This window comes from Pyrgilauda ruficollis, unplaced genomic scaffold (assembly GCF_017590135.1).
Source record: "Pyrgilauda ruficollis isolate IOZ18807 unplaced genomic scaffold, ASM1759013v1 scaffold97, whole genome shotgun sequence".
Lineage (NCBI taxonomy): Eukaryota > Metazoa > Chordata > Aves > Passeriformes > Passeridae > Pyrgilauda > Pyrgilauda ruficollis.
The window spans coordinates 447054-462633 of NW_024531821.1; the positions used below are offsets into that span (position 1 = coordinate 447054).

Here is a 15580-nt window from a genome sequence, read left to right on the forward strand (position 1 = left end):
TTTTCCTTTCTCACACTTACTGCCCCAGATCAAAAAACTCCTTCTATTCCCTTTCCAAGAAGCGTCGTGTCTCAGGAAATGGGTCTAGTGGATATTTATATTTTTTTTTCCTGGGGATTCTAGAAACCTTCCCTCTCTGTGATGAAATCATCTTGTTCTTAGATTGTATAAACACAGCAGATGCCTGGTGGGGAAACCTGGAAATAGAACCCCACGTGAGCAACCGCGGCTTGGCTCGGGAGCCGCGCGCAGGTGTCGGCAGGGCAGGAGGCGACCCTTGGATCCACCAGGCATGGCAGGATTGTCCCTGCAGGAGCTCTGCCACCTCATCTGCTCTGGGAAATGGCACTGGGAGCTGTGAAACCCTCTGGGGAGAGCGTTCAGCTCCTGCCAAGGGCGGACATGTCAGGGTTGTTGGGTTTGGCTCTGTCGCTGTTGAGCATTCGTGTTGTTTTAGGCGTAGAAATGAGCACGGCTCAAGAGTTCGTTGGAACAAGGAATTCTCCTGTGCCCCTCGGATTAAACGGCCCGGGGGAATAAACAGTTGGTTTGAAAAAGGGAAAGCACTGATTGCTGAGGAACTCGACGCAAATTTAATTAAACTGCATTAAAAGTAACCTGAGATAAATAGCCACATGAAGGTCTGGTGCCATCCTCTGAGGATTCGGTTCACTTACTTCCTAGAGAGGCACAATTGAATAAAAACTCAATGTTTTAATGCAGCATTTATCAATTTTTTTTACGTTGTCTTCACCTTTTCAGCCCAGCCTCCATTTCCCTTAGCACATCAGTTTAGGAGGGCTATTGAATGCGTAATGAAGCACATCCATTTCTTAAATCCTTTGCAAGACCTTTCCATCCTGAGGGTCTTGCAGGGCCCATCCAAGATGGCAGGACATTTTCCACAGGAAAACATTGCATGCATCTCCCTGTCTCTAAAAATCTGCCACCCCAAGGTACATTAATATGCAGTTAATCAATTTGATTAATGAGTGAAAAACTGAGAAATGTCAGAAATGAGTCAGCTGAACCAAAGTTAATTCTCTAGTCTTTTGTGGCAGCTTTACATCTTAATCTTTTTTTTTTTTTTTAAGAGCATTTTTACATGTGATAACGTAGATTGCATTAAAAATGCACAAACGTGGGCAACACAAAAATCTATTTTGTAAGGCCAATGTTAATGGTATTTTGCAACCCTCCTAAAATCATAGCAGCACACAAAAATAAACAACTCTAAGTCTTTTGCCAGCCCTCTCGGTTATGAAGCCAAGATCAAGATGAAAAACTGACTCCACAATTTGTGTGTGTGCACTTTAACCGATGTCTCCCAGTGACATTTTTTGGACACTGAAAATCTGTCCTCTCTTCAAGTCCTCTCCATTAAACACGGAGAAAATATGAAGCCTTTTCAGAAGAAAGTGAGCCAAAATTCATTTGTTTTAACACTTTGGAGTGCTTTGAAGCCTAAATGTCACCCCATTTCACAGCCTGCGCTGGTACAAAGCCCCAACAAGAACTGAAAATATTCACAAAACTTTGCTACAGATGCTGAAAACAACAAGTGGTGAACATCTTCCAGCTTCTGATTTGTCTCATTTTGTAAGTCTGCACGGAGAGTGTTACCTAATACTCTCCAGGCACTGAACAATAAGAGATCAATGGGAAGTCATGGATATCAGGGGGTATAAGGGCCACACAACCTTAAAAGTTGATGTGTCCTAATAGGAATCCTTCATCGTCTTTGCTGCTAAACAGATCACACTGATCCAGCTGCTGCTGCACCAGAGAGTTTTATTGTGCTGCCCAGGGAGGAGCACTCTCAAGAGAAGCTGAGCTATTAGAAAATAGCAATTTTTTAATATAAAATAGATTAATCTCAAAAGCAGAGATTGTTGTCAGAGTTAGTAAACAGCTTTTAAGGAGTGTTGCTGCACACACTCAAATTCTTTTCTCCTTTACTGTAAAAATTAAACCATGAGATTCCCCCAGGATTTTTTAAATCAGTCTAAGCAGTCTGTCAGCATGAAGAGGACGAAGCAGTTGGCAGCCTGGAAAATAGATGAAACAGAAGTATTTGCCCTCTTAAAAACAGCTTGTTCTGCCAAAACCCCCATTTAACCTCCTTCCTCCCAAAGCAGGGATGAGGTGAAGCAGCATATGGCTTCTAGACACATTACCCCAATCTGTTTGGCTAAAGAAATTTAGTTCTTGTAAGAATTTACTTTTTCAATTCCTGCTCTAAATATTACTTCAATGCCAGGTCTAAGTATCCAGGAGCAGAGAGCAGGACAGCTCAGAGTTTGTGTGCTGTGTGTCCCAACTCTCACTGTCACCAGTACTGGTACAAGGCTGAGCTCATGGGGAGGACATTGTGCCCCTTTGGGTCATCCTTCCCTGGAGACACTGATGAATTTCTGAAACATCTTTGCTTTGGTGTTATTCTCAAAAGGAGGGACAGATTTATGTTGGGGGCTCCTCCACGGGATGAATGGGTGAGAGTCCTTTGTGCTGTGGGGTCATGGGGAGAGGAGCCAGGCAGGGCTCAGACTGAGACTGCAGAGCCTTTCCTATGGCTTTGCACCCCTGGGCTTGGAATGATGCTCCTGGAGAGAGCCCCAAGGCCAGGCAGGGCTCAGACTGAGCCTGCAGAGCCTTTCCTGGGGTTTTGCAGCCCTGGGCTTGGGACGATGCTCCTGGAGAGAGCCCCAAGGCCAGGCAGGGCCACGGCAGCCGCCCCTGTGCCTCCCAGCTGGGGTGCTGGGAGAGGGGTAAACGTGGTGTTCTGGCTGGATCTGTGGGTTTGGGGAGCTCCCAGCCCCTGGGGGCTGTTTGGGGTGCTGACAGCCAGGGATGACGGGCAAGGGAGTGCAGGGCTCACCTGGCCATGGCCCTGACCCCAGGGCTGGCCAGGAAGGCAGGGCAGTCCTGCAGGGCAGCCGGGCTGGGCTTGCCCAGAGCTCCCCAGTGTTCCCTAAATTAAGAATGATGCCAGGAGGAATGCTGGGTGGGTAAATCAGAGAGCACTCCAGCCTGGTCTAGTTAATCCCAGCCTGGCAACACCAGCCTAAGGCAGGAGATGATGAACAAATCCACCTGAGGGGATGCTGGAGGAGATTTAGTCCCTCTCACACTCAAAAGCATCACCAGTACTTCAACCCTCCCTGACAGACATTTATCAGCTGTCACCAGTACTGGTACAAGGCTGAGCTCATGGGGAGGACATTGTGCCCCTTTGGGTCATCCTTCCCTGGAGACACTGATGAATTTCTGAAACATCTTTGCTTTCATGTTATTCTCATAAAGGAGGGACAGATTTATGTTGGGGGCTCCTCCACGGGATGAATGGGTGAGAGTCCTTTGTGCTGTGGGGTCATGGGGAGAGGAGCCAGGCAGGGCTCAGACTGAGACTGCAGAGCCTTTCCTATGGCTTTGCACCCCTGGGCTTGGAATGATGCTCCTGGAGAGAGCCCCAAGGCCAGGCAGGGCTCAGACTGAGCCTGCAGAGCCTTTCCTGGGGTTTTGCAGCCCTGGGCTTGGGACGATGCTCCTGGAGAGAGCCCCAAGGCCAGGCAGGGCCACGGCAGCCACTCCTGTGCCTCCCAGCTAGGGGGGCTGGGAGAGGGGTAAACGTGGTGTTCTGGCTGGATCTGGGTTTGGGGAGCTCCCAGCCCCTGGGGGCTGTTTGGGGTGCTGACAGCCAGGGATGACGGGCAAGGGAGTGCAGGGCTCACCTGGCCATGGCCCTGACCCCAGGGCTGGCCAGGAAGGCAGGGCAGTCCTGCAGGGCAGCCGGGCTGGGCTTGCCCAGAGCTCCCCAGTGTTCCCTAAATTAAGAATGATGCCAGGAGGAATGCTGGGTGGGTAAATCAGAGAGCACTCCAGCCTGGTCTAGTTAATCCCAGCCTGGCAACACCAGCCTAAGGCAGGAGATGATGAACAAATCCACCTGAGGGGATGCTGGAGGAGATTTAGTCCCTCTCACACTCAAAAGCATCACCAGTACTTCAACCCTCCCTGACAGACATTTATCAGTTATCTCTAAAAGATTCCAGTGCTGGAAAGTCTCTGAATTCCCTGCATAATCTGAGTGTCCCTACACAGGGACATGAATTCCTGGTGTGTAACCAGGGTGTCTCTTGTAAGAGTTTAAACTCAACGCTGCGTTTTGTGTTTTACAAGGATGTAAAGACCAATTTGTGGTGTCTGTATTCAAGTACACAAAATTTCCAGCCATATTTTGTGTACTTGAATACAGCCTGATTATAAATACCAGGGAATAGGTGTTTGTTCAGACTTCCCCCTCTTTTTGTTTGGGGATTTGAAATTTGAGCAGCATGGCAGTAGTAGAGAAAATGCAAATATTGCACTGAAGCTGACAAAGGGAGCAAAAATATTACCTTAAGAATATTGACCTGGTTTTTGAAAAAAATAAATCAAAATTCCCTCAAATCAATGGGAACCCAAAAGCTCTGAGAACATCTTTATTGCCAAAAGTTAATACCTTATGAAATAAAATTAAATAATATAAAATACAGGAATATGGAATGTTTTCTTATCTCATCGTGATTTAAAAATAATTTTTAATTTGGCAGCTTTAAGATACCAATTAGTATTCAAATTTGAAGAATCTTTATGATGTGACTTTTTAAAGATGAAATATTTCTGGATCAGGTTCTAGGATTATTTTATAGTTGGAATTGAGACAAACTGTGCTACATCCTGAAGTCTGCCTGTGCTTGCAGTTCCTCACTGTTGGTAGGCTTGATTTAGAATGAAAAATTATTACCTGGAAAAAATATGTTTAAGCACAGAAACAAACCAGAAATACCTTTTTGAGCAGGAAGGCACTTTGAATATATGCATATTTTCATGTACATATATAAATACACACATTATCTCTCCTATTAGAAAAGTAGCATTTAAGCAAGTAATTTTGATTTATTTCTGTTCTGCACAAGTTCTGCCTTTTCTCTCCAGGAGATGCTGCTCCTCTTGTTTCAGTTGAGTGTGGATAATTAATATGCAGAAAATATAGAATGCTCATTCTAAATGGAGAATATCCTGATTTCCTGCAGCTTTGGATAGAGCCATGTGAACATTTTAGTTTAGAATTTGTCTCAGAAATCCCCTCTCCTGTCTGTCCCCAGTGGGGTTCACACTGAAGGTAGTTTTGGTTGTGAATTCAGGGGGGATTTCACCCATCCTTTGGGGTGAAAATAAACTGAAACCCACAGCTCGGGGTTTCCTTAGCACAGAGATGGGCATGTAAAACTGCTTTTGTAGGGGCACGCTAATATTGGGAGAACTTCTTGATGCCTGCTGCTGTAAAACATTTTGACAAAATTTTAATCTCTTACTGAGCTCATTCCTCACCCCTTAAAGCTTCCAGCACAAAGGAATGGAGATGAGAAATGGAATAAAAGCAATAAAAACTGCAGGTTATGAGGAGGTTTTGTGGCTGTGCTCTACAAATCTTCCCTATCTCCTTTGCCAGGTTTTCTCCTTGTCCTGAGCAAGGCAGGGACAAAATCAAGAGAGGCTCAGGTGCTCCAGGACTGGCTCCAAGGGCAATAGTTGAATTTTATGGGATTGCAGGGGTTTTTTTTGTTTAAGCTCCTCAATTGCAAATTTTCTTTATCAGTGCCTTTCCAGCTCTGAACCTCTGAAAACTCTGAATTGCTCTTTGAGGACCTGGTAAATCAGTCACCTTTCCTCAGTAACCTCTCTCTGCAGAGTGGAAAAAGTTGGCAATTTCTCTCTAAATTGTCTGGGTTTGTGAAGTGTTTCAGACCTTGGAAAAGGTTTCTGCTGGCACAGAACACAACCAAAGTAACTGCAATCATCTACAGAAATGTTTATATGCTTGCTAGCTTTCACTAAATTGAAATGATTAATAGCAGCCACCAGATTATTACCTCGTGCTGCCTCTTGCTCACTGTTCCTGAAGTGCTTTAACCTCTTCTTGTGCCTCCTCCTCTCCTTCTTCCCCTTTTCACCACAAGCACATCCAAGTTTTTCTAACTTTCCCTTTAATAACCTATGCCTTTCTTCCTTTTTTTTTTTTAAAAAAAATTTTTTTTCCTTCTAAACTCTTCAATATAATTAAATTCTATTCATGCAGAGGAGGTTTCTCAGGCCAGTTTTGAATTTTCTTGATTTGAAGGGCAGCCCAGGTGAGTGCCTGGGTGTTTGCTCAGCCCTCCAGGCTCCTGGGCAGGTTGTGTCAGCATGGTCAGACATCCCCACTCCATCCCCTGCTCCTCTTGGGGTTTTAGAAACTCCAGTGAAACATCTGTCAAGATTTCCAGGCAAAGTCAACCTTTTTTCAGTTTTGTTTTTGCAGATTTTTGGTAGTATTTCTGTTAAATCCTCTCCGTTAGGACGCCTTGTTTTAAAGCATCAAAAACCAAAAAAAAAAAGGAGAATATTTTTGGAAGCAAGCACATTTCATTTCTATCAGAACACAGAGAGGGATGGAACAGCACAAGCATCCATTACTGAGGCAGATGCCACCCCAAAAACCCTTTTTCAGTGATTTGCTCTTTTCATCCCCGTGCTTCAGACAGAAAGGGAAGAGGCTCTGTGGATAGGCACAAGACAGACAGCTCTCATCTGATCGTGCTTTGATCGGTTATTTGTTGCTCTCTGTCAATGCGAAACGTTCTGCAGGGCTCTATTTAAAGCTGAGTGCCCCGATGAGAGCTGCTTTTAGGGAAACATTTCTTTATTTGCCCGGGTTTCTGTGTTTCCTGGGGCTCTCGCTGATCCGAGTGGGAGCTGAGGAAGTGCTCAGAGCCTCCTCTGCTTCCAGCTGCACTTCACAAGTGCTGGAATGATGCCTTTTTGGGCTACCTAAAACCAGAGGCCAGACAGAATTAAGGGAATAAAAAACAAGAGTGTGGGGTTTGGAGTTCTACACTAGAGAACTGCAAGAGTATAAATAAATGAAAAATACAAAAGCTAAAATCCTAAGGCATCAGAAGTCATCAGGGATTGCTCCATGAGGAATGGGAGCATGCTTCCTGTTTTTAGAACCCAGATGCACCTTTATCTCTGACATGGCTGCTTCGCAGCAGCTCCAAACTTAGCAGATTTTCCTGACATTATATATATTTTTTTCTTCATCCATTCATGTTCAAAAAGACAACTTTATCCCAGGGGCTGCAGCGTTCCCTCTGCCATTTTTTTTTTTCCTAATAGCAATTTTAGAATTCTAAATCAAACTTAATTAAACTTTTCCAAGTGAGTAAATGTCAACATATGGACAGCCACTTCCCTGCTAATATCAAGCTAACAGAAATTCTAATTTCTAATTGGTTTTATTCCTAATGATTTGTTTGCATTGGCACAATAGCCTGTTCTAAATGTGGTCTTGCAACATGTGATCATGGAAAAAAAAAGGATTTATTTCCCTCCTTCTTTTACTCTGAATTAACCAATGACATTTATTAGTGTTCCATCCAGAGCTCTGGGATCACAGTTCCTCATGTTGCTAATTCAATTTAGCCCATACATCTTTCAAACAGGATTTGTGTTTTACATTGATTTTTTTCCATAGTTATGACATTTAAACAACCTCATCTGAAGGGGATCCCTTGTTTGTGCTGCGTGTTCTTCATTGCTGTAAATTGGTTTTTGATGAAGTCTGAATTTAAAACACTTTCCTGGTAGAGTTTCTGGGGCTATCAAGGCTGGTTGCTGAACCAGATTTCTCAATGTATTTTATCTGCATGGAACTGAGCTGAGGTTGTCCAGCTTTTTTCCATGAAAAACCCTGAGAAAAAGAACTAAAACTATTTAAGGTTAAGACCATGTGCACCTGTTCTGCATTCTTGGAACAGTTACTTAAATGTGGAGAATTTTGTAGCTCTATTTTTATATATCCTGTATGAATACAAAGAAAGCTTCAGCTTGCACCAGAATTTTCCTTGTGGACATTAATATTTGTGCTGAAATCAAGAGAGAGTTAAATAATATTAAGTATATTTCTTTATGGAATAGTTGTAGGTCATACTAAGAGCTGTTTGTTTTTTGAGAGAAGGTCACTGTAACAATTATCCCAGCACAACCTTCCTTGCACTGTGGAATATATTGTCCTGTAATTTTGACTCACAGCCTCTCAATCCCTCAAATAATTATTACTTACAGAATTTTAAAGAGGAATAATTTTTAAATTTAATTATTTTGTCTTCTTTTAAAGTATAAAGTATTTTTTGTTTGTTTAGCAGTGCCTGTGAGGCTGTTTATAGTTGTTTATTATTACAGGGGTAAGCATTCTTGTGTAAAAACACTTTTCCTGCAAATTTCTACTGGGCTGCAGAAATTTAAGTGAATGCAATTGGTCTTTTCTAGGTGTTTTGATGAAGATATATTCCACTGGTATACACCTATCTTGATTTTTGCCATATTCTAAAATGCTTACAAAGAACTGCTTCTAGACTGAGATCACATGAAATTTTATTAGTAGAAATTGTCTTTTCTGAAACTTCCCATTATAAAATCCTTGTTCCTTAATTTCCTGGTTTCCTGGCTGGATATCCAGCCAGTCTGTCTGTCTTTACGACTTTCTTTTTTCTCTATTTTGAGCCCATCACCTGTGGAATGAGAGAACAAAGGAGGTCCTGCTCATCCAGCACTGCTTGGGGTTTTTTGAGTCAATTGATATTTTTATTGCGATGTGGAGTTTTTTTATTTTTCATTTATTTTATATAGGTTTTTATTTATTTATATTTTTTATTTATTATTTTTAATTTTAAAATTTATTTTATATTGTTTTTTATTTATTACAATCTGGTGTTGCCCACTGCATCAAACTCTCCATTCTTTGGGGTTCTCCACACCAGGTCAGCCTTGGGAGCCAGTTCCTGACAGAAGTTTAGTCCCCAGCTGGCATCAGTAACAACACATTGAGAACTTGTAGAGTGCAAAATATGCACTTTTTTGTCATGTGGGACCTGCAGATTGAAGAATTATTTCCTAGTGCAAAGTGACCTACATCTGCTTTCCACAAATCTGTGTTGGGCTGCAAAATCTGAGGTCCCCCAGGTGCCTTCCCTTCAGGAGAGGTGTGCAGACCTCTGACAAAACTTTTGGATAGTCTCATCACACATTGCCAGGGTGCCAGGCACAACTCAGCTCTTGGCTGGGGACAGCAGGGAATGAGATTTAGAACTTTGGGACAGCATAAAAAATCTTCTCACATATTTTCCAGGAAGAGATCCTCCAGAAATATTAATTCTGCAAGTAGGACTTGGCTAGGACGTGTCCTTGCAAGTCAAGTGGTTGAATAACTGCACTTGAATCCTTGTTAATAAACACAGAACAACTTTTTAAGGTCTGATTCCCACATTTGGAGCCCATGTTTTACTTTTAGAATATGAGGTTTTATTTACCTGACGTCTCTAGCTTGGAGCAATATAAGTGAAGCTACAACAACCCAACATCAAGGTTTTTCTCTTGCAGTCCCTTAGAACAGGACTCGTGATGAAAATTCCCGAATGTATCTATCTATCTATCTAGATATATATATATAGATATATGTGATGTGTATCTTTCTGTCTATCTAATCTATCTATATCTATATCATCTATCTATATTTATACCTACATCTATATCATTTATATCTATATCATATATATCTGTCTATATAATCTATATCTATATATCTATCTATATTTATGCTTACAGGGCCCCCAGATTTTTTTCCTTGCATATATATGCCAAAAAAAGTGTAAATATTTAATAGGAAGCTCTGGAGCTGGCAGTTACATAACAAACCCACAGGGAGAGCAGCTCTTTGCTTCCCCCTCCCTGCCCCCCTGGAGCCCTTACATAACAAACTGATGGATCACAAAGCCAGGAATTCTCATATTGGGTTCAAAGACGTGTCCAGAAGTGGCTTTTAGTGAGTGAACAAACTCCCTGAGTCGATGTTCGTGGGGTAATTTTGCCACCCTCATAAATGCCTTCAGTGGGTTTGGAGAGCACTGATCCTGCAGGTAACCTGGAAATGTTTCTCAGGGCTGAGTAACCCCTTGGAGGGAGCGAGGGAAAGCAGGAATGGTTGAAGGGGCAGTGATTTCTGCCCCTGTGCTGAGCTGTGACTCGGAGCCAGCCCCGTGCTGCTCTGCCCTTGTGGGCAGTGATTCACCATCTGCTGATGCATCGTCACACAGAGCAGGATTTGGGGCAGGAATGGAGGTGGCAATCACTCCTGGGACTCCTTGTGTAGCAAAAGACACGACACAGGGAGGAATCTGCAGAAATCAACGCTGCAGTGTTTGTTACAGCTTGAAAAGCCGTGTTAAGGAAGGGAATTTATAGGTTTTATCACATAATTTTTGGGTTATCATTCCTTTTCTTACACAGCTAAATACATTTGTAAAGTAAGAATCGTCAGTGGTGCTGTTGGGAAGCAGAGCTGATGACAAAGCTGTAACTTCGAGCTGCTCAATTTGCTTTAATAACATCAGTGCCGGAGCTGCAGCCAGGGAAAAAAATCTCTTCAGAGAAAGAGATTCAATAAAAAGTTTTTATCGGGGAGCTGGTGTCTTTCTGGTGACAAAACCAGTTTGACTGACTAAAAAAATTACCTCTGGGGGTGTGAGGAGATTTTCCTAGGGAATTTAAATGCCACAAGGTATTCTCAGCTTAAAAATAGCAGTGTGTAGGTTGAAAAGAGTAGCTGAGAGGTATGTGCTGTAGGTTGGGATTTAGGAATACAGATGTTCCCAGATTTTTAAAAATGTACTTTTTCTGATTTAAAAATTACTGTGCTGCAGCTCAGGACCGTATAGTTTGTAATTATAATCATTATGTTATTCAAAGCAGCTTAAAGAATCTCCTGATAGCTGTTTGAAATTTTAAGCAGATATTCTTTTTAGCTGCACTGAGCCCGTGTGCTTCCTCCTGTATCAGCCCAGGTTTGGTTGATATCAGGAGAAATGTACATTGAAATGGTGTAAAAGCATTCCAGATCCAAGAGGACATGGGCCTGGCAAGCTGTCAGGTGATGCTGTCTGGCTTTTTGTGGACTTCTATTAATTCCCTTTCTTGCTTGCTAGCTTTCACTAAATTGAAATGATTAATAGCAGCCACCAGATTATTACCTCGTGCTGCCTCTTGCTCACTGTTCCTGAAGTGCTTCAACCTCTTCTTGTGCCTCCTCCTCTCCTTCTTCCCCTTTTCACCACAAGCACATCCAAGTTTTTCTAACTTTCCCTTTAATAACCTATGCCTTTCTTCCTTTTTTTTTTTTAAAAAAAATTTTTTTTCCTTCTAAACTCTTCAATATAATTAAATTCTATTCATGCAGAGGAGGTTTCTCAGGCCAGTTTTGAATTTTCTTGATTTGAAGGGCAGCCCAGGTGAGTGCCTGGGTGTTTGCTCAGCCCTCCAGGCTCCTGGGCAGGTCTGGAGCCCTGCAGTCCCTGCAGGGATGGAAATCTAACTGCTGCCACCTCAGCTGGGCTGAGAATGGAAATTCTGGGCAGGTCTGGAGCCCTGCAGTCCCTGCAGGGATGGAAATCTAACTGCTGCCACCTCAGCTGGGCTCCCTGCCTGTGATGGGGGGCAGAACTTTCCTATTCTTTCCTTCCTGAACCCTCCTTTCCTTTGGATTTTTCCTTCCTTTCATCTCCCCCCTGTAGAAAACTTTTCCATCAGATTTGCTGATCTATTTCTGGCCCAGTTTTAAGCTTTTTAAAGTCCTGTTCTCCTTCCACAAGGTTCTGGAAAGGTCCTTTCAGGTATTTTACGGGCACAAAAGTTCCTTTGGTGCCCTTTTGTGTTTCTGAGCCTCCTTTGAGACTGTGCTGCCAGGTTCTCCCTCTCCTGGGGAGCTCCATCTCCTTTTGGGATGAGTTGATCCATTTTAGGGCTCCATCTGCTTTTTCTGTGCCAAAGGAGTCCCAGCCCTTTGCATCCTTGACTTGCAAGTCTTCAGCATCTCAGTTTCCAGCCCTGCACATTTTCTGTCCCGTGAGGTCAGACTTTGGCCAGGGCACACGTTCAGAGCTGTGGGAGAAGAGAGCTCCGTGTTTTAAACTTGTTTACCTCTCTGCATTTGGGGTTTCTGACAGATAGAGCCTCTGTTAAAGGTAATTTAAGATGAGAACATCACAGTTTGCTGTCTTGGAATAAAACCCTGCCGCAAATCACATCTGCGTGTTAGCAACTCTTTTGTGCTGCTTTTCACTCTGTGCATTTCAATAAAAGCTCAGGCAGATTTTTGGTAGCATTGAGAGCCACGTGCTCTCTGTGAGAGCAGAACAGCAGTCTTATACCTCAACATGAATTTTTCAAGCTTATTTGAACATTTTAAATAAATATTAGGTGCTTCAAACTCAATTTTCCTACTTAGGTATATTAATATGATGTATTTTGTTAATATTTCTTATTTTCTCCTTATCTGTAAGGTCAATACTGGGTCCCTTTACACTGCAATAAGGACAGATAATCTAAATATAGACTTAAGAAGTTTGTGTCTTTTTCCCCTATAAATACATAAAGTTTCTTTCTGTAAATCCATGTAAGTCTTTCCATAATTTTTAGAAAACCATAACAGCAGGAAAAAAAAATTAAAAACCCAATTGTTTTTGTAAGTATATAAGAAAACATTAGACAGACTCAAACCAATGGAGATGCAGGTTTCCTTTTTTTTTTTTTTTTCCCTATCAAAAGGAACACATCTAAAACAGTTTGGAAGCAAGAACACCACATAATTCAAGAAAATGTTTCCTGACAGCTGGGTCATGTTGTAAAGGGCAGAGGCTGCATTTTAAAATCTTGCTCTTCATATTTTTTTAAAAAAATCTGCTCGGAAATCTTGCTCTTGTAAGAAGCAGGCAATTTTTTTCTAGAATTTATTCCTAGAAAAAGAACATTTTGCATTAATTTATGTAGCACTTTTATCCCATCTCCTTTCTGTGGAGTGTAAAATGCAAAGGCAAAATTTTGGGAAATTCTGATGTCTGATTCTGATATCTGATGACTTCTCACCTGGGCCAGGGGATCCCCTGGGGCTTTAGAGAGGCCACGTTGAATCTCAACAATTAACAACTCAAAAATCAACTCAGAATTTCCTCCACCCTCTCAAAGACTTCAGGTTTTGATGAGGTCTGGCAATTAATTCCTCTACTCCTGGAATTCCCTCCTCCCTTCAAACACCTCTGCTCCACCTGAATTTGTCATTGTCAGATGAAAGGAACAGAAAAGAAAATTAAATGCATTTAAAATCTTGTTGTTTTCATTGGGTTGTGGAGGATTGTCTCAGGATTTTAAGTCATAAACATGATTTTTTATTCAGCGTGGAAGCTTGTCAGATTTAGGGACACTTTCCAAGAGCTTGATCTAAGTTCAATCTGCTTCCCTCAGATTTTCTTTCATTGTTACAAACAATTTTCTTAGCTGGAATAAAACAAATTTTTCAGCTGAAAAAATGAATTCTTTTATTTGATTGTGCTTAATCTACATGGTATCTACAGGTAATTCCTTTTATGTTAATGATAATATCTTGCATTATTTGCATGCTCTGTGGTGCCTCTTATGTGAACGTGGAGATCAAACACAAAATTAACCTCACTGCTCAAGTCAAGGAATATATTTATTTTTTTACCTGATTTTGCTTAATCAGGTAAATCAATTTTTTTTTTTTTTTTTTACTGAAGGGTCTTGGAAATATTACTCTGCAGCAGCTCTTTTTAATTTTGTGCAAGCTGGACTAAATTTCAACCATTTAAAAAGAAAATAAAAGCAGTGTTTGACTGTGGCTAGGTCAGGCCATGTTTCTTTTGTGAGAAATAGAAGAGGAGGTTGGCTGTTAAAAAACAGAATATTCATCATATTTAATTCTAAGTCACATCTAATGAATAAAAGGAGAGTGAATTCTGGTGTTACACCTGCTGAAACAGAATTACTTGCACTAGGAAACCATTTAAAACAATCAAAAGTGAACCTGCTGATTTGCAAGAGGAATCTGAAAATCCAGCACAGCCCAATTGAGATGATTAAGGTTAAACAGAACAAACTTCATTAGTCCTTCCCAGAGCCCCATTCTGCTGCAGGAGGAAGTTGCAGGGTTGGTTTCTGAGCTGCGTTTGAGGCTGGTAATGAGCAGCTGAAGGTACTGGACTTTAAAAAGTTTCCTAATTTCCTCCTTGAGTGCTGTAAAAGTGGTCTTAGTGAGGTTCTTGTGCTGAAGGTTCAGGTGGGCCAGCAGTGGAGGGACAGCCCTGCCAGGGCTGCCCCTGCCCTTGGGAGGAGCCTATGCCCTGCCCTTAGAAACTCAGGGTAAACTACAGAGAACTTGGCTAAAAACTCCCTCTATTTTCATTTTCTTCCTCTCTTAGCAGCTGTTCAGGCTCATCTTTATTCCTCTGACTTTTGGTCGTTTTGTTATTGTTCACATGCAGGAGTAATTACTCAGCTGGTTAATGGATTATGATGCTCCAGTTTGTAATTTAAATACAGAAATCAACCTGGCTGTTAATTCTCTCCAGTGAGAGGTGATGAATAAACCAAATTAAACTTCAGTCAGAGGTGGAAGCAAAGTTGCTGAACCCCCTGGTACCTGGGTGAGGTGGAGAAGTGATGTCAAATTCTTGCCTGGTCCCATTCCTCATGGAAAATGGGAGCAATTCTTCCCAGGTCCCCCAGGAGAGGAGGCTCTGCTGGCCGGGCTGAGTTCTCCTCTCTCCCACCAGTTGGGATTTCTCTGGAATGTGCCCTTGGTTGTCCAGGATTTCTCCATCGTGCTCTTTCAGTAAGGAGAGCTATGTCACTTTCCTTTGGTGAATATTACCTATTTAAATTTTAATTGCATCCAACTTTGAAATAAATAATTAGCAGATGTATATAAAGTAGTTCAGAATTAACAGTTCAGAACAGAGTGGTTCTCTTAATGCTGTTTTGCTTTTGGCAGCAATAATGTACTTGCAGTTCTAGAAGCATCCCACTGCATTTCTCTGTAGAGAAGACTTATGAATTAATATCAGGGAATTGTTTTTACTCAGTGTTCCTTAATACATTCATTATCAAATTGAAATGCTGATAAACTGAGTTGACCCCACTGTTTTTTCAATGAGTGCTCTCTGTGTGTTTAGTTCAGAACATTTAGAAATTGTGTTGAAAATTGTTTAAAAAAATTGTGTTAAAACAGTTTAATTTAATCTGGCAGGGTGTTAATGTGAATTTAAGGCCATTGCTTTGCATTATTTAATGTCATTCATTGTTTTAGCCCTTCCTGTCACCTTCAGTATTATTCTTCAGTATTATTCTTATTCTTCAGTATTATTCTTATTCTTATCCTGCAGGTTTTGGTGGCTCAGGTGAAGCTCTGAGTCCTCTATCACATAACAGAATGGGTGCTTTCTCCTTCCATTTGTTTAGTCTGGGTTCACCAAGGATGGGTTGCTCAGTAGAAAAATTAAAAGGACTAAGATTTCTGTCGATTTATTTCCTTCCTCTTTTTCACAGAAAAAAAAATAAAATTGTTATTTGTCCTTTTCCTCCATTCTGCCACGTTTCATCAGCAGGCAGTGCTTGGAAAATCAGCTCCATCCCCTCACCTTGTCACGTCACA

The 15580-nt window shown here is 41.7% G+C and overlaps 1 protein-coding gene across 3 annotated transcripts in view; it reads left to right on the forward strand.

The window, feature by feature from the left end:
- The window catches only part of ATP2B2 (ATPase plasma membrane Ca2+ transporting 2), a 228873-nt gene that overhangs the window by 119142 nt on the left and 94151 nt on the right, over positions 1-15580 (forward strand). The window lies entirely within an intron of this gene.